Here is a 7233-nt window from a genome sequence, read left to right as displayed (position 1 = left end):
TTCCATCAGGAAAAAAAAGTATATTTCTATTTCTGTCTATCTATCTATCTGTTTCAGTTTTGCAGCAATTATAATATAGTTAAGGTTCATCATTATTCACAAACCTGTTGAAAACACTGGCAAAAAGAGCTTGTTGCTTTAAGCGACCTTTTCATGTCAGAAGCTGCATCAAAGCCTTCTGTAAGCACTAACATTAAAAAAAAATCCACACATAATAAACGTATAAATACGTGTTTGGGAGTTTAGGACAAAGTATTACAAAACGTATTTATAAGTTTTTGGGTTTGAATGAGTTGAGCATTAACGGATTAACGGCCAGCAGGTGGCAGCAGAGTATAAGAGATCAACCAGGGAAATATTGCAACAAGCTCTTTTTGCCAGTGTTGGATAGATAGAAATAGAAATATACTTTTTTTCCTGATGGAAGAAGACACTCTAATCTTTTTTGTTTTTGTTTGGTAGTTTCTATGTTCTTATAGCAATAGAACATAATATTCTGTGGACCTTGCAAAATCAGTCAAAATCCAGTCAAAACAGCCGGGAGCGAAAGGGGGTTGCTTCAGTGAAAATGGCTGCGAGTGAATGAGTTAAACAAGACTTGGGCAACTATGCTTAAGCTAGCGTTATCTTGCTAGTGTCTCTACCTCTTTAAATCAAAATTGAGAAAAGTGATCGTGTTACAAAGTTAATGGAATGGATTAAATTCACAAGTCAAGGCACCACTCTCGTAGAATGCATAGCAGTCGTTGATTTTTTTTTCTCCTTTTCCTGTTGAGGAAATTATTCACCAGCAGTCATTCATCTGACCCTTTCTTTGCATGTGTTTAGTTAAAGCGACCCCTGCGGTTGTGAATCAGGGTTTTGGAATGCCTCCTGTTCTATCGGAAGTTGCTGGAAAAATAAAAGTTGGCGCGCTGTTTCCTCTTCACTTTTTTTGCAGAGAGGAAAGGAGCCAAGGAAGGTTTCCCAAATTCTGATTTGACGCCTTCGATGCATTTGTGTCCAGGGCTCGTCCCGTCGTCCCCGAGCCTTGGCCCAAGTCGAACCCAGAGCGGTGCGACCAAAATCAACAAACGGAGCTATAGCAAAATAAGCACGGATGCCGTTCGCAGTGGCGTGGATCGGCCTTGGGAGTAATCCCGGGAAATTGATTAGTCAAGAAAAACAGCGGCAATGTGGGTAAAAGCTTTTCGAAGGCAGTTTATCTAAGATGTGGCTGGCTCGCTAATAATATGGGAATTAGATCAATATGCTTTTTCGGACGATTTGCTATGAAATGAGACACCCGCGGAGGCCCCGCCACGGGCGTGACGGCGCAAAACAGATCCTTGTCTTTTTCAAACAAACGAAGGAGGGAATTTTTTTACGCGTTTAAGCCTAAGGAGTTCTGCTCGCCGAAGAATTTGTCACGTTTATTTTTTAACTCGCTACCGGAAAGAATTCACAAAGACGGCCGTAAATCGGGAATTATCCAGTAGTAGTTATTTGGGTGAGATGATTTGCAAAGCTAACATATAGCAATCAGATTCTCGTACTGTATATTTTGCTAATGTGTCGTCGGCTGTTTAGTTATTTTGCCTTCTTGGTGCTGTTCGCCTCAGCTAGCTTCAAGTTAGCTACGGTGACGCTAGGCTAATGCTTGTGAATTAAAACCAAGTTTACTGGCTACTAGCTACCTTACGTAAGTGAGCTAGCGCTACATAGATAGCATCTTCAGCTACAGTTTGGTGCCAGAAATGTAAAAACACAAAAACAATATAAAGAAACTTTTGGCTACGTTTTAGAGAAAAAACAAGCTCGCTTGAGCGTCCAACTTTTTACAAGTATACAGTTATATTATTTTGATGTATTCAACAAATACTGACTGTTGGAGTTATGCTAAACATTTAATGAGGATTTTGTCAAATGCTATGCCGACATTGGGTATTTATGAGACATATTTAGAAGCAATCGCTTATCGCCAACTACTGGCTTGGAGTGCACATTACAGCATTTTTAGTCAAGATTAAAAAGCTCAGCTACTGTCAATCAGAGATTGGAAATCCAGGGGCCAGAAAGTCAAAAAACCTGCCACGGTTTGGCTTTAGCTACACGTGCTTGTACTCAACCGGCAGGTACACGAACGAGATCATTACGAGAAACAACCGTGGCTAAAGCCAAACTCTGTCAGGGTTTTTTACTTTCTGGACCTGGTTTTCCCATCTCTGCTGTCAATTCAGTAGTTTAATACAGAGCCACTGTATCTACAAAGTGTTGCTAACAGGCATGTTAGCATTTAGCTCCGCCTGTGCATGAATTCATGCTGCGATGATTTATGCTTGCTTGTCCGGTTGTGGTCATTATCTTCCAAACACACATTTAACTCTCATTCTTTTTTTTATATGGGCACTTTCGCTTTGCTGTGCCAAAAAATGCCAGCTCGTCTCCGCTCTGCACATGTTCAAAAAATAGCCAGCCGCACGTATCAATTGCCAGTGTGTATTTTTGAAAGTATAATATCATCCGCTGGGCAAATTACGGCGAAGGGATTCCGACTCCAAAACCGCCTTTTGAATGTTGCTTCTACAAATAGATTAGAGTACGAGTGGTTTATGGAGGCACGCCACGTCGGATAATTTATCAAACGTTCCCCCGTGTCGTAGATGATTTCAGACATACTGCAAGGATCATAACTTTATACCTGACTATTTATTGCCCACTATGTCTAGCAGTCATTCATTCTTCATTCCGTTGTGTTTCTCTTGGCTGCGCTGCATCCAAATGTATTGTTTTAGGTCCAGTCAGATTTCAGCCTCTTTTTGTGTTGCCATGACAATCTAATCTGCCCTGGGCCTTCAGAATCACGAGTGCGGGGTAAATGTAAAAGCAGGGTTTTTACTTTCTGGACCTGGATTCCCCAACCCTGATTAGCAATGTGACTGTTTCTTTAGCTAGCTAATCAGATTTCAAATTCTGAGTGGAATTCAGTGAGCTCAGCATTATTTTACGTCTTCTGATTGGATGATTAAAACAAAACTTATACATTTACGTTATTAGTAAACAGTACCACAGATGGCAGCAAAGCATATTTAGGTGTCAAAATGAAACTCCTCACCTGACTTCAACAGAGTTCCAAGATGTCACAAGATGGCAACAAAGCACTATTTTTTTGTCTTAACGAAGCTCCTCAAATGACTTCAATGAAGCTTCTTGGCACCAAGATGCCACGAGTTGCCGTGTGTTCAAGTACTCACTTCTATCATCTGCTCAACAGGTTTGAGCTCTTACTTTGAAAACTACTTTGGGAGGCGACAAAGGAAGAGGAAGTGGCAAACGCAAAAGGAAATGAAACAAACTGCTGTCGGATTCACTAATTTACTTTTGCTAATAGTCTACAATTTGCTCATATTATGCTAACTTGCAATGCTTTACCTCAAATGTTTCTAGCCGTAGCTTAGCATCTTAGTGCAATGTTCAATAATACACGTCAATTAAAAATAATGATTTAAAAAAAAAGTGCTAGCTGAATGGTAACCGAGCTATTAGCTTAGCCGTTTGCTGATACTAACATGCTAAACACGAGATTTAGCAAATTTTTGTTTAATTCTCCCCTACCTATTAGCTCTCATAATAGCAATTAGCATGTCATGCTAACACTCGCATTAAATGCTATCAATGCTAAATACTACATGGCCTCCAAATGTGATTACCTTGAGCCATGCTAGTCTAGCTTAGCTTCTGCTTCTGTCATATGGGTTATTTTGTTACTTAATTTATGTTTATGAACTAATAATAACTAATAATCTAAGCTTGTGTGTACCGATGGCAATATTTTTTTTCTTTCAATGTTTTCAACCTGATTGCGAGGCCTCAATTTCAAATAAATTATAAAGAAGAAAGGTGCTATCGGAGTTTATCACCGTCACCTACATTCCTGCAGTTGTTGGCTGTTATCAATTTAAGGCAAAAATGGGGCAAAGCACTATTTATTTCCAAATGCAGCTTCTCAAATCACTTCTTTAAACTTCCTTTGGCACCAATATTCCATGAGATGGCAGCAAAACATTTGTTTTAAACTGAAATGAAACATCTCACCTAACTTCAACATAGTTCCTTGACACAAAGATGGCGGCAAAGCACTATCTTTGAAAAGCAGAAGCTCCTCAAAATCATTTCAACATAGTTCCTTGGCACTAAAATGCCACAAGGTGGCGCCAAATTAACACTTTTATCCCTTTGGCCTGGGCAAAATAAGTGAGGAGAGGTTCTACCCCAAAAATCCACATGTAAATTTGTTTGTAATGGTTTCTACGATCATGGCGTCACTACGGCGCTATTAATAAATGCCAAACGAAACAAATTTTAAGCAAGGTTTGGAATGGATTTACACCCTCTCAAGACCCCCAGGGAAGAGGGGCAGCGTTACAATTTGGCTCCAGTAATAAGGTGGGTCCAGATCGGCTCTAAACAAACAGATCAAGGTCGGCATTCTTTAGAAACACGCGGCTCGCAGCGGCACCAAAGGTTAACGCCGCTCAGCATCGGGAGGGCTGAGCTTTGGTTTCACTTATTTGCCTCCGACCGACCCCCCCCACCATGGGGAGTTCACGTGAGGTCATGTCGGTCAGCCACTTGAAACCTACAGAAGCAACAACAGTGTCACTGCCCCCAACCCCGAAGACACATTTGAAGAAGACATATTAGGCCAGTTGTTTGACATTTCTTCACTCAACTGGCGTAGGCTACAGACGCGCGCTACAGAAAATGGATGAACGGGTCACACCACAGGAGGGATTTCATTTAGAAAAAAAAATGTAAAAATGTCCGACACAGTTAAATATTGCCTCATAGAGACAAACGAGGAAGCGCCTTTTCCGAACCCCAGTATTGCCGACGTGCAACACTTGGATCGGATTACGGTGATTACGCTTAATGTCTCTTTGGCTCCGCTCGCAGAATGGGATCTAAGGATGGGAAGCCAAGTGATGCCTCTTAATAAAAATTCTCAGTTGAACAAAAAAGTGGAGAAGAAGTTAAGCCGTGGGGTTGTTGACGCAAGTGTGAAAATTTGCAATAAGCGGCGGAGAAGATGAGACGCAGCTGCTTCTTGTCGGGAGTGACACGGTGAAGAGGGATTGGCGGCGGAGCTTGTGTGAGGTCTTGATGACCGAACTTCCTCACTTCAATTCACCGCCACTTCCTGTCCAAGATGGCTGCCAGTAATGACATGTAGAATTTTGGCAAAAAGTACTCTGTATTTAAGTAAAAGTATGTACTTGTCCAGATGTGGCAAATCCAGGTCCAGAAAGTAAAAACACAGCCACAGTTTGGCTTTAGCCCCTCGTGCTAGCTAGCTAGCTAGCTCCCCGGGTGCTTGTTTACCTGCTAGGGAGCTAGCTAGCTAGCACGAGGGGCTAAAGCCAAACTGTGGCAATGATTTTACTTTCTGGACATGGATTTTTCCATCTTTGTATTTGTACTGTACGTTTTAGGGTTGGAAAAAAAATGAACAAGCCTAATTTGACAATGTACTTAATCTACTTATTTCCCACCACTGTTATGTGTCGAATAATTACAACAAATGCCGAACGGCCAACTCCGGGCGTATTTAGATCCGACGTCAGCCGTGCATGGCGAGAATCAGTGCCTTCCCCTCGTGTTGTGTGGGCTCAGGAAGGCCCGAAAAAGGGGGGGGGGGGGGCAGCGCCCATTCAGGATGAGACTGGGGGATGCGGTCACCACTCAATCTGTCCCATATGAGATAAAGCTCCAGGGATGAGTTCAGCAGTGGTTGTGTCCCTGGCATCCAAGCTATGTTAGTCAGCGCTCAAAAATGGGAACAAAAAATAATGTCGGGTGATGTCACTGCTTTTATCCGTTTTTTGTTGTTGTTGTTGTTGAAGCCCATTTTTGGGCTAAATTGAATCACAGCATCCCCATATATATATATATATATATATATATAACTTTAAAAAAAAAGAAGCTTGAAATTAATTAGCATACAGTACTTTGTTAAAACGTAATACTTTAACAACAAAATGACTAGGGATGTAACGATAACGGCAATCGCGGGATATTAAGAGTGCCACAATATGGTCGTCGTGATGTCACGATATGAAAAGCAGCACATCCGTTAAAAACGCGAGGTTGTATTTCATTTGTGCAGTTCTAGCACCCTCTGGTGGTTAGTTCATTAGTGCAGTTGAATTTTAAACAGGAATGTTTTGTCATTTGGTATGTCATACCAGCAAATATTTTTCAATATCTCAATAAAAAAAAAAAATTACTTTTGGCCTGCTTCATGCCAAACACAACAATATGACCCCAATTTTTTTTAAATTAATTGTATTTTTTTTTCTTAATTTACAATATTGTGAGTTTTTACACATTATCGTGGGCTTTTTTTCATATCGCCAACCTTCCCACAATATTGTGATAATTATCGTATGGTGATGTTTGGATATCGTTACATCCCTAAAAAAAATACAGCATAGCTTCATTCTTTTTCACATCACAGGTTCTCAGAGCTCAGGTTAACGAGCAATCACGGCTCAGTGAGCTCATGTCACATGACCAAACCCAGACAACAGGTGAGCTATGATGTCATCTTCAGTCGACAGTAAGTGGCAAAATGCCTTTCGAAAGGTAATGTGTTAATTGTGCATGAAAAATAATGTTTCCTTGACACAAATTACAACCTCATTTCTCCTAATTGGTGAATTTATGACTCGTGTACTGTGAATAGTCCGGGGTTTACTGTACTCGACAGTATTTCAACCATTTCTGACACGTTGTTATGACCTCATTCACACATGGATGCCATTGAGTGATGCCACTGACAACATGCAAATGTTACTTACTGGAGACATGAATGCAAAGTTCATGACTCATACCGTGTGTGTGTGTGTGTGTGTGTGTGTGTGTGTATCTGAGTTTAAAGCCATCCAAACATTTTACAATCAAAGAACAATCTGCTGGCATACCGTCAGGATGACTTAAACCGAGCCACACAAAAAAAAATACACGCTTATAATCATTCACAAGGTCAAAGTTTTGTTTTTTGTTTTTTTTCTTCCAGAGACTTTCCAGACTGTTGTTGAGTGTTTCTGGACAAGCGAGCATTGGATAGTGACCGACAGAAAGCATCTTATGTCAAATACATGGCAAAGAACGGCATTAAAGTCCTGGACTGGACGACGAGCCAAGTCTGCGATGCGTATGCAACACGTTAGCATCGCTCATTTAGACCATTTA

This window comes from Leptonotus elevatus, chromosome 9, assembly GCF_054856555.1.
Source record: "Leptonotus elevatus isolate MCC_2025b chromosome 9, RoL_Lele_1.0, whole genome shotgun sequence".
Lineage (NCBI taxonomy): Eukaryota > Metazoa > Chordata > Actinopteri > Syngnathiformes > Syngnathidae > Leptonotus > Leptonotus elevatus.
This window is presented reverse-complemented; position numbering follows the sequence as displayed.